The sequence below is a fragment of the Schistocerca nitens genome, chromosome 1, assembly GCF_023898315.1.
Source record: "Schistocerca nitens isolate TAMUIC-IGC-003100 chromosome 1, iqSchNite1.1, whole genome shotgun sequence".
NCBI classification, from domain to species: domain Eukaryota; kingdom Metazoa; phylum Arthropoda; class Insecta; order Orthoptera; family Acrididae; genus Schistocerca; species Schistocerca nitens.
Window position 1 is genome coordinate 409776311 of NC_064614.1, and position 12960 is coordinate 409789270.

General features: G+C 40.1%; 1 protein-coding gene across 3 annotated transcripts in view; it reads right to left on the reverse strand.

The window, feature by feature from the left end:
* Nucleotides 1-12960, reverse strand: part of LOC126249698 (protein germ cell-less) — a 123724-nt gene that overhangs the window by 16044 nt on the left and 94720 nt on the right. The window lies entirely within an intron of this gene.

The window sequence follows — 12960 nt, forward strand, 5'->3', positions numbered from 1 at the left end:
ATGGACAGGTTGTTTGCTGATTTTGCTGTGGTGTACAAGATGGTGTCATCGTTGAGTGACTGTAGAAGGATACAAGATGACTTAGACAGAATTTATAGCTGGCGGCTTGCTCTAAATACAGAAAAATGTAAGTTAATGCAGATGAGTAGGAAAAACAATCATGTAATGGTTACATACAGTGTTAGTAGTGTGCTGTTTGACACAGTCATTTCAGTTAAGTACCTAGGTCTAATGCTGCAAAGTTATGTGAAATAGAACTAACACATAAGGATGGTAATAGGGAAGGTAAATGGTGGACTCTGATTTATTGGAAGAATTTTAGGAAGTGTAGCTCATCTATAAAAGTGACTGCCCATAGAACACTGGTGTGACCCAATCTTGAGTACTGCTTGAGTGTTTGGGATCCCCACAAGCTTGGTTTGAAGGAAGACAGCAAAGCACTTCAGAGGCATGCTGCCCGATTCGTTAGGTTTGCTAACAGGCAAGTATTACTGTGATGCTTTATGAACTCAAATGGGAAACCCCGGAGGGAAGACTATGTTCTTTTCGTGGAACATTATTGAGAAAATTTACAGAACCTGCATTCGAAGCTGACTGCAGAACAATTTTACTGCCATCAATGAACTTCTCCTCACTCCATTTGCAAGTGGAATAGGAAAGGAAACCACTATCAGTGGTACAAGGTACCCTCCGCAATGCACGATGTGGTGGCTTGCACAGTATGTGTAGAAAAATTTTTTTAGTGAAATGAAACAAGGCTCACTCTGCAATATACTGCTGAATACTTTTTTCCTTAGAAAGTCCTTGTCCATGCACTCATACCTTCTCCAAATATATTTCAAGAGGTCTGTAATTTCTTTACTTGTTAGAGAAGAATAGTAAGATATGTATGAGGTAGAAAAACAGATATGGTACACTACAAAAACAGAAGAAGAAGAAGAAGAAGAAGAAAATGAACTGAAAATTTAAGGATTCATAGTCTACATGGCGTGAGGAATGCTGGAATAAATTCAATTCAAATTTCACAGTTTTTCACTAACAGAAGTTGCAGTATGACATTTTCATGGAGCAATCTGATAGTTGTTGCACTAATATTATGACAGAATTGGAAGGAAAATCAGCATTGGCCGTATTTTGTTGTTTTATTGTCAGCAAAATCGATTTTCGGTCACTTAGTGACCATCCTCAGTGCTTGAAGTTAAAAATTTCACATAACGATCAGAGAGTATAAAACCGAAAATCAAAACTAAACCTGCGTATGAACATAACAGTTGGTAGGAACATACCTCTCGTATACAATTAAAATTGGTAGGCACTGGTATGAAGCTATAACCACAAGCTTAGAGCGATTACATAAACTGAGGCCGCTGTTTACATGCATCTGTACAGCAGACCTTGGTGTGACAGGGTTTGTAACGCCCCCTATGTGACATGAGTCACGTGAAGTCTTAATATTACTGGTTTTTCAAGATATTAACACAAAATACCTCTTGTGCATTTGTGACTTACGAAATAATTCAAATTTAAAATGTACGTAAAAAACATAGCAGACGAAGGGGGAAGGAAACATCTAAAATACACTGGCGTATTGTTTTTTAAAAAACCAAGTTGGTTGTTATTCATATATTATTCTTTTTCCTTTTCTTTTTCTCTTTTACTTATCTTGCACTCTGACAACTTATTATTGACCGGTCTTATGTTTTGTAAGTTGGTTTTTTAAAAAACAATACACCAGTGTATTTTAGATGTTTCCTTCCCCCTTCGTCTGCTATGTTTTTTTACATACATTTTAAATTTAAATTACTTCATGAGTCACAAATGCACAAGAGGTATTTTGTGTTAATATCTTGCAAAACCAGTAATATTAAGTCTTCACGTGACACATGTCACATAGAGGACATTCCAAGCCCTGTCACACCAAGGTCTGCTGTACAGATGCATGTAAACAGCGGCCTCAGTTTATGTGATCACTCTAAGCTTGTGGTTATAGCTTCATACCAGTGCCTACCAATTTTAATTGTGTATGACAGATATGTCCCTACCAACTGTTATGTTCATATGCAGGTGTAGTTGTGATTTTCTGTTTTATACTCTCTGATCGTTATGTGATATTTTTAACTTCTAGCACTGAGGATGATCACTAAGTGACCGAAAATCGATTTTGCTGACAATAAAACAACAAAATACAGCCAATGCTGATTTTCCTTCCAATTCTATCCACTATTTGGTCGTGGTGCACACAACACACCATGGTGTTGCCAATCAATATTATGACATTTACTATGAACAGCATGCCACAATTTTGCTAATGATATGTAGATTGTAGAATTCATAGTGGTCTCTTGTGTAATAAATCATTCACCAGAATTAGTGTTCTCTTTTTCTCTTCTGAGATTTCATCAACTTTAATTTCCTCTTTGCTTTGTAATTAATATGTTCCCATTCAACAGAAAACTGTTTTGTTTTGACTGAATAAAGGAGAGCTCAAGACTCATCACCAGTTGGAACTGGTAGTGCTTGTCATTATTTTCCAGCCAATTTGTTCTGTCTAGTTCTCTGACACACAGCTGGGGCCAACTTCACAAACTTTCAATTGCTCCTGATCCATAACCTCCACACTCTCTACTTCTCTCAGATCATGTCATCAAATTCCCAGTCCCAAGGCCTTGCTGCCAAGAAACAATATTTTTATTAGTGCTCTTCTGATCCAGAATTTACTTCCTCTTGACTCATAAATATGACAAACTACTGTCGTCCTAAGACTAGATCTTTGGACATCTTCAGAACACGTATCTGAACATTCACGAAGCACCATGTTGTGTTAATGTGTTTACGAACCATGTAGAAGAATTATTCATGTTTGTTGTTGGTGGTTGTTGTTGTTGTTGTCTTCTTCTTCTTCAGCCTGAAGACATTTCATGCCATTCTTCACGCTGTTCTATCCTGTGCAAACCTCTTCATCTCTGAATAACTACTGCAATCTACATAAATCTGAACATGCTTACTGCACTCACTCCTACATCTTCCCCTACAATCCCCCCCCCCCCCCCCCCACTCATCCCACTATTAGCAATTTTTTTGACGTCTCAGAGTGTTTCCCAATCCCTTCTTTTAGTTAAGTTTTGCCACTGTTTTCTCCAATTTGATTTAGTACCTCCTCATTAGTTACTCCATCAACAAATCTAATCTTCAGCATTCTTCTATAGCACTAAATTTCTAAGGCTTATATTCTCTTCTTGTCTGAACTGCTTATCATCCACATTTCAATTCTGTACAAGGGCTACACTCCAGACTAATATCTTAAGAAAAGACACTAATGCTTAAATTTATATTAGATGTTAACAAATTCCTCTTTTTCAGAAATGCTTTTCTTGATATTGATGGTCTGCATTCTGCATGTTACATCCTCTTTGCTTCCACCAAAGCAGCAATACAGTAAAACTCCATTTATACATTTTTCACTATATGTTTTCCTCACTTACACTTTTTTTTTTTGTGAAATATCCTCATTGCGCACAGGATATGATGCAGTGTTTCAGAGTGGGTCGCTGGGAAGTCGATTGGTAAGTCCGATATTAGACTATAGTAAAATTTGATAGTGTAATAAGGAACTTTGTCAAAGTTAGGCATTGGTCAAATTTTCTTTTATCAAATCTAGCGCCTTGTCTTAGATTTGATCAAAGGAAGCGTTCATCTTATGTTTACTCACATGGAGAAATCAACCGCTTGGAGTGCTAGCATTGCTGCAGCTGTCTGACACACAATGTTTATCAATATTGACTCCCAAATTTACATGGTGCGTCGCATATATATCGAAATTGATAGAAATATTCAAGGCAGATGAAGCACTGTGTAGCTTCCAACATCCCGAATACCAAAATAGAATAAAAGTGAGAGCTATAAAAAAATTGCAGATGCTATTAGCCATGAAGTACAGCCAGGATTTACCACCGAGAATATAATGGAGAAAATCTACAACTTCTGTGGAAATAAAAATGTTTCATGACTCCAGTATGTATTAAATTTATTTTCCTTCACATATTCCTCCTTCAGTGCATTATAAATAGCTTTAAACATTTCTGGTGTCATTTTCAAGGTTAACATTTTTCATTATATCTTTGAGTATGGTACCTAGTAAGCCTATATAACATTTTTTTCAAATTTAACTTTTTATTTACTGGATTTTTCATATGTATTTACCAATTAATTTGATAGTATACATTTTTCACACTCATACTTTTTCCATAGTCCATTGAAAAACATATAAACAAAGTTTTACTGTACTCACTGAAGGCTTTTAGTGTGTCATTTCATAATCAAATTCCCTCAGATCCACCTGATTTAATCTGACTACACAATATCACACTTCTGTTTTACTTTTGTTGATGTTCCTCTTAAAATCTCTTTTTACGATGCGATCCATTGCATTCCACTACTCTTCCAAGTTCTTGGCTGTTCTCTGACTGAACTACAATATAGTCATCAAACCTTGGCCTTCTCCCTTGACTTTAATTTCCTTTCCAAATGTTTGCTCAGTTTCCTTTGAGACTTTCTCAATGTACAGATTGAATAACATTGGGGATAGGCTACAACCCTGTCTCACTCCCTTCTCAAACACTCCTTGCCCCCTTCTCAACTACTGTTTGCCTTTCATGTCCCTCAATTCTTATAACTTCCATTTGGTTTCCATACAAGTATGTAAATAAACTTTTACTTTCTGTATTTTATCCCTGCTGCCTTCACAAGTTTCAGACAACGTTATCAAAAGCTTTCTCTAAATCTACAAAAGCTATAAATGTAGGTTTGTTCTTTATTCATCCTGTCATCTAATACAACTTGTAGGTTCAGTACTGCTTCACATGTTACTGCATTTCTCCAGAACCCAAACTTATCTTCATGCTAACAAAAACAAATAATATCTCTGAGCAAAGTAGACCTACGCCAAATCTTTGTGTCAAGATCTTTGTAACCAGTAAACAGTTGTCCTAGCACATGCTGGATGTTGGCAAAGTTTCATTATCACTGTGTGTATGCACACAAATTGTTTAAAAGTGAGTGATGTGTTACCAACCAGCCATCACAATGGAAGCAGACATTTGTATATGAACAACAAAAGCCACACACGCAGGCACAGTAAGTACAAAACTAAATTCTGGATCCAAATCAACAGATAAACAATGCTCATGGTGATGCATTAAAGCATGTTCCATCTTTTTGTTACAGAGCCAGCAGTCAGCATTATGACTGAAACAGCTAAACAGCTATGTAACTTCTGGAAAACCATCTGAAGACGAGTCTGAAAATGTTCGAAAACTGATTCATGGAATGAATAAACAACTATTTCAAAAAAGTGACTGGTTGCAGTTTTACATATTTACACTTCACTGATGACCTTTTTATGATACAGATTAAAGGCAAATACATACTATCCTCATTCCTAGAATCTCAACATCTTCTGCCTCATTTTATTCCAGTGCCATTATTTATGCTGACTTCCGGAGTTGGGTAGTGCACAATATGAGTGAAAGAATATTCCATGTAGATTTTGAAATGGTTTTAGTTTCTGGAGTGAATGTATACACAGCAAAAGATGGGTAAAGAAACCTAGGCATCTGACAAATGTAACTTTCTTGAATTTTGGCGGCTGCTTAACAGTAGGTCACTAAGGATGGAACAAAAATTTCCAATTATTCATGGAGTCGATGGGTTACATGCATTGTTGAATATCTGTTTGAGTTCTGTCGACTCTGTGGCTAAGTGGAAAATTATCAGACTATTTGTACATATCCACAGGTTGACTGTCAAATGGATGGTTTTATTTACATATCATTTTTTTCTGCTTTAAACTCTGTGAATTCTTTGTATGCAAGAAAAATGGCAGTTTACACCTTAGTTCAGAATCCACATTACAATATAGATCCCTAAATAACTGTCTGGGTACAAACCACTGTCTTTGTTCATGAAAAATTTAGTGTTTGGTCATTTCTGGGTATGTGGCAAGTAAAATACATTGGCAAGACTAGGTCTGAGGCGTTTCTGGCTGCAGCAATGGTCTTTGTGAACCGTAGTATTCTGAGGCAGAAGGATATCTGTTTTTAGGTGGTGATGTAAACCGTGTACTACTTGCTAAAAGATGTCTGATAGGAAGCAGCAGTTTGTGACCTGAGTGTGTGAAAGGTGGAGGGAGCAATAGACGTGAAAATAAGATTAAGTATAAGAAGAAAACTAGTGCAAATAATTTAAAGACTAATAATACATTTCAACAATAAAAAGGAAACTAATTCTTATTGTTTTTTTCTTATAAAAGAAAAATGTTTAAATAAACTAACAGGCTTGGAGGAGAGAACAAGAAATATAAAAGGGATGAAACTTGATGACAGCAAGCAAGCTATGAAGCATCTCTGGTTAGTAAATGTGCAGTTGGTGCATATGTGGTAGCATATAGTGATGTTTTGGGATCATTATACAGAAAGAAACATAGACTTTGACAGGAGTGGTCTAGATGAAAGAGATGGGAAAATGAAGACAGTAAAAATCTCTTGTCTCTTTTTTCTTGTTGTATCTCCTATCGCCATGGATAAAGGAACACCAGAATCTAAGAGCCCTTCAACTCATTGTCACATGCACACTTTAATTTCATATTCATTAATCAGATTTTTATGTATTGCTCTCATTGATATCTAAATGGAAACAATTTGCATCATATTATGTCAGGTGGTCAAAACTCTAACAAAGAGCTTCACTGCTCTTTTAGCTGTTCTTGAAAAGTCAAGATAATTCTACAAACGTTGAAAATGTATTTTACATTTGTATGCCTACTCCCATTCTCATGATTTAAAAGAAGGGTGCTCTTTATAAATACTACTTTAACATTCTGATTGCACTCTTACCATATCCGATAAATAAATACTTACTAAGCAAAGAGACACCCCCGCTCCCCAAATTTTGTGCCTTTTTTTTATTTCTATATTTCGTGCACTGTTGGTTGCAGCTCATAATTAGCATTCCATAATGTTATCATTCCTGCTCCAAATGTTTCCAATTTGGTGCCCAGTACAGTAAATCTTGTTTTTCTGTATTGTTGTTGTTGCGGTCTTCAGTCCTGAGACTGGTTTGATGCAGCTCTCCATGCTACTCTATCCTGTGCAAGCTTCTTCATCTCCCAGTACCTACTGCAACCTACATCCTTCTGAATCTGCTTAGTGTATTCATCTCTTGGTCTCCCTCTACGATTTTTACCCTCCACGCTACCCTCCAATGCTAAATTTGTGTTCCCTTGATGCCTCAAAACATGTCCTACCAACCGATCCCTTCTTCTAGTCAAGTTGTGCCACAAACTTCTCTTCTCTCCAATCCTATTCAATACCTCCTCATTAGTTACGTGATCTACCCACCTTATCTTCAGCATTCTTCTGTAGCACCACATTTCGAAAGCTTCTATTCTCTTCTTGTCCAAACTAGTTATCGTCCATGTCTCACTTCCATACATGGCTACACTCCATACAAATACTTTCAGAAACGACTTCCTGACACTTAAATCTATACTCGATGTTAACAAATTTCTCTTCTTGAGAAACGCTTTCCTTGCCATTGCCAGTCTACATTTTATATCCTCTCTACTTCGACCATCATCGGTTATTTTACTCCCTAAATAGCAAAACTCCTTTACTACTTTAAGTGTCTCATTTCCTAGTCTAATTCCCTCAGCATCACCCGACTTAATTTGACCACATTCCATTATCCTCGTTTTGCTTTTGTTGATGTTCATCTTATATCCTCCTTTCAAGACACTGTCCATTCCGTTCAACAGCTCTTCCAAGTCCTTTGCTGTCTCTGACAGAATTACAATGTCATCGGCGAACCTCAAAGTTTTTACTTCTTCTCCATGAATTTTAATACCTACTCCGAATTTTTCTTTTGTTTCCTTTACTGCTTGCTCAATATACAGATTGAATAACATCGGGGAGAGGCTACAACCCTGTCTCACTCCTTTCCCAACCACTGCTTCCCTTTCATGCCCCTCGACTCTTATAACTGCCATCTGGTTTCTGTACAAATTGTAAATAGCCTTTCGCTCCCTGTATTTTACCCCTGCCACCTTCAGAATTTGAAAGAGAGTATTCCAGTCAACATTGTCAAAAGCTTTCTCTAAGTCTACAAATGCTAGAAATGTAGGTTTGCCTTTTCTTAATCTTTCTTCCAAGATAAGTCGTAAGGTCAGTATTGCCTCACGTGTTCCAACATTCCTACGGAATCCAAACTGATCTTCCCCGAGGTCAGCTTCTACCAGTTTTTCCATTCGTCTGTAAAGAATTCGCGTTAGTACACTCCTGGAAATGGAAAAAAGAACACATTGACACCGGTGTGTCAGACCCACCATACTTGCTCCGGACACTGCGAGAGGGCTGTACAAGCAATGATCACACCCACGGCACAGCGGACACACCAGGAACCGCGGTGTTGGCCGTCGAATGGCGCTAGCTGCGCAGCATTTGTGCACCGCCGCCGTCAGTGTCAGCCAGTTTGCCGTGGCATACGGAGCTCCATCGCAGTCTTTAACACTGGTAGCATGCCGCGACAGCGTGGACGTGAACCGTATGTGCAGTTGACGGACTTTGAGCGAGGCCGTATAGTGGGCATGCGGGAGGCCAGGTGGACGTACCGCCGAATTGCTCAACACGTGGGGCGTGAGGTCTCCACAGTACATCGATGTTGTCGCCAGTGGTCGGCGGAAGGTGCACGTGCCCGTCGACCTGGGACCGGACCGCAGCGACGCACGGATGCACGCCAAGACCGTAGGATCCTATGCAGTGCCGTAGGGGACCGCACCGCCACTTCCCAGCAAATTAGGGACACTGTTGCTCCTGGGGTATCGGCGAGGACCATTCGCAACCGTCTCCATGAAGCTGGGCTACGGTCCCGCACACCGTTAGGCCGTCTTCCGCTCACGCCCCAACATCGTGCAGCCCGCCTCCAGTGGTGTCGCAACAGGCGTGAATGGAGGGACGAATGGAGACGTGTCGTCTTCAGCGATGAGAGTCGCTTCTGCCTTGGTGCCAATGATGGTCGTATGCGTGTTTGGCGCCGTGCAGGTGAGCGCCACAATCAGGACTGCATACGACCGAGGCACACAGGGCCAACACCCGGCATCATGGTGTGGGGAGCGATCTCCTACACTGGCCGTACACCACTGGTGATCGTCGAAGGGACACTGAATAGTGCACGGTACATCCAAACCGTCATCGAACCCATCGTTCTACCATTCCTAGACCGGCAAGGGAACTTGCTGTTCCAACAGGACAATGCACGTCCGCATGTATCCCGTGCCACCCAACGTGCTCTAGAAGGTGTAAGTCAACTACCCTGGCCAGCAAGATCTCCGGATCTGTCCCCCATTGAGCATGTTTGGGACTGGATGAAGCGTCGTCTCACGCGGTCTGCACGTCCAGCACGAACGCTGGTCCAACTGAGGCGCCAGGTGGAAATGGCATGGCAAGCTGTTCCACAGGACTACATCCAGCATCTCTACGATCGTCTCCATGGGAGAATAGCAGCCTGCATTGCTGCGAAAGGTGGATATACACTGTACTAGTGCCGACATTGTGCATGCTCTGTTGCCTGTGTCTATGTGCCTGTGGTTCTGTCAGTGTGATCATGTGATGTATCTGACCCCAGGAATGTGTCAATAAAGTTTCCCCTTCCTGGGACAATGAATTCACGGTGTTCTTATTTCAATTTCCAGGAGTGTATTTTGCAGCTGTGACTTATTAAACTGATAGTTCGGTAATTTTCACATCTGTCAACACCTGCTTTCTTTGGGATTGGAATTATTATATTCTTCTTGAAGTCTGTGGGTATTTCGCCTGTCTCATACATCTTGCTCACCAGATGGTAGAGTTTTGTCATGACTGGCTCTCCCAAGGCCATCAGTAGTTCTAATGGAATGTTGTCTACTCCTGGGGCCTTGTTTCGACTCAGGTCTTTCAGTGCTCTGTCAAACTCTTCACGCAGTATCTTATCTCCCATTTCGTCTTCATCTACATCCTCTTCCATTTCCATAATATTGTCCTCAAGTACATCACCCTTGTATAAACCCTCTATATACTCCTTCCACCTTTCTACCTTCCCTTCTTTGCTTAGAACTGGGTTTCCATCTGAGCTCTTGATATTCATACAAGTGGTTCTCTTCTCTCCAAAGGTCTCTTTAATTTTCCTGTAGGCAGTATCTATCTTACCCCTAGTGAGACAAGCCTCTACATCGTGACATTTGTCCTCTAGCCATCCCTGCTTAGCCATTTTGCACTTCCTGTCGATCTCATTTTTGAGACGTTTGTATTCCTTTTTGCCTGCTTCATTTACTGCATTTTTATATTTTCTCCTTTCATCAATTAAATTCAATATTTCTTCTGTTACCCAAGGATTTCTATTAGCCCTCGTCTTTTTACCTACTTGATCGTCTGCTGCCTTCACCACTTCATCCCTCAGAGCTACCCATTCTTCTTCTACTGTATTTCTTTCCCCCATTCCTGTCAATTGTTCCCTTATGCTCTCCCTGAAACTCTCTACAACCTCTGGTTCTTTCAGTTTATCCAGGTCCCATCTCCTTAAATTCCCACCTTTTTGCAGTTTCTTCAGTTTCAATCTGCAGTTCATAACCAATAGATTGTGGTCAGAATCCACATCTGCCCCAGGAAATGTCTTACAATTTAAAACCTGGTTCCTAAATCTCTGTCTTACCATTATATAATCTATCTGAAACCTGTCAGTATCTCCTGGCTTCTTCCATGTATACAGCCTCCTTTCATGATTCTTGAACCAAGTGTTAGCTATGATTAAGTTATGCTCTGTGCAAAATTCTACAAGGCGGCTTCCTCTTTCATTCCTTCCCCCCAATCCATATTCACCTACTATGTTTCCTTCTCTCCCTTTTCCTACTGACGAATTCCAGTCACCCATGACTATTAAATTTTCGTCTCCCTTCACTACCTGAATAATTTCTTTTATCTCGTCATACATTTCATCTATTTCTTCATCATCTGCAGAGCTAGTTGGCATATAAACTTGTACTACTGTAGTAGGCATGGGCTTTGTGTCTATCTTGGCCACAATAATGCGTTCACTATGCTGTTTGTAGTAGCTAACCCGCACTCCTATTTTTTTATTCATTATTAAACCTACTCCTGCATTACCCCTATTTGATTTTGTATTTATAACCCTGTAATCACCTGACCAAAAGTCTTGTTCCTCCTGCCACCGAACTTCACTAATTCCCACTATATCTAACTTTAACCTATCCATTTCCCTTTTTAAATTTTCTAACCTACCTGCCCGATTAAGTGATCTGACATTCCACGCTCCGATCCGTAGAACGCCAGTTTTCTTTCTCCTGATAACGACGTCCTCTTGAGTAGTCCCCGCCCGGAGATCCGAATGGGGGACTATTTTACCTCCGGAATATTTTACCCAAGAGGACGCCATCATCATTTAATCACACAGTAAAGCTGCATGTCCTCGGGAAAAATTACGGCTGTAGTTTCCCCTTGCTTTCAGCCGTTCGCAGTACCAGCACAGCAAGGCCGTTTTGGTTAATGTTACAAGGCCAGATCAGTCAATCATCCAGACTGTTGCCCCTGCAACTACTGAAAAGGCTGCTGCCCCTCTTCAGGAACCACATGTTTGTCTGGCCTCTCAACAGATACCCCTCCGTTGTGGTTGCACCTACGGTACGGCCATCTGTATCGCTGAGGCACGCAAGCCTCCCCACCAACGGCAAGGTCCATGGTTCATGGGGGGGTTTTCTGTATTACACATTGTATAATTAATTATTTAGTTTCATTATTTAATGTTCTGTTGTTAAATAATACCCAGGTGTGGCCAAGAATTCTGTGGGAAAATGGCTACATATTACAAAAAAATTGTTCAAATGGCTCTGAGCACTATGGGACTTAACATCTGTGGTCATCAGTCCCCTAGAACTTAGAACTACTTAAATCTAACTAACCTAACGACATCACACACATCCATGCCCGAGGCAGGATTCGAACCTGCGACCGTAGCGGTCACGCGGTTCCAGACTGAAGCGCCTAGAACCGCATGGCCACACCGGCCGGCGCTACATATTACATGTCGGATTTTAATTCACAGTGCACAAAATATATTCCCAGACAGTTATCATGTCGGATTTTAATTCACAGTGCACAAAATATATTCCCAGACAGTTATCATATCATTAAAGCTATATACTTTATATACGGTTTCCTAGAAGCAAGTATCAACCAATTTTTGCCTATTCCATATGAATATGACCTTGTTACCCTTCCTTTCCATGCTTAAGAAAGAGTGGATCATCATGAACCATAGTAGCCTGGTAAAAATGTGTCACCAGCCCAATTCTTTATACGAGATAGTAAAATCTAACCAAACCTTCAACTGAAGAAAACAGTTACACACAATTTAATAACAAGGAAATGGCCACTACATATCTACATGTTATGACATGATGCAATTGCTAAAATAATATATGAGTAACACAATTATTCTTTTTGAGACCTCCAAAGATGTGTAAAACAGTTAGGTAAAAGATAGTTGGTTAAATAACATGAAGTCACTTGCAAAAGCCATGTACAAAAACAATAAATCTGTTCTATCATGACTACGTATTTATTTTATGCAATATTGTTACAAAAAAGAGGAAGGAAATTTATATATATGATGATGATGATGATGATTGGTTTGTGGGGCACTCAACTGTGCGGTTATCAGCACCCGTACAAATTCCCAACCTTTGCCCAGTCCAATCTCGCCACTTTCAAGAATGATTATGAAATGATGAGGACAACACAAACACCCAGTCTTCTCGAGGCAGGTGAAAATCCCTGACCCCGCCGTGAATCGAATCCGGGACCCCGTGCTCAGGAAGCGAGAACGCGACTGCAAAACCTCCAGCTGCGGACGGAAATT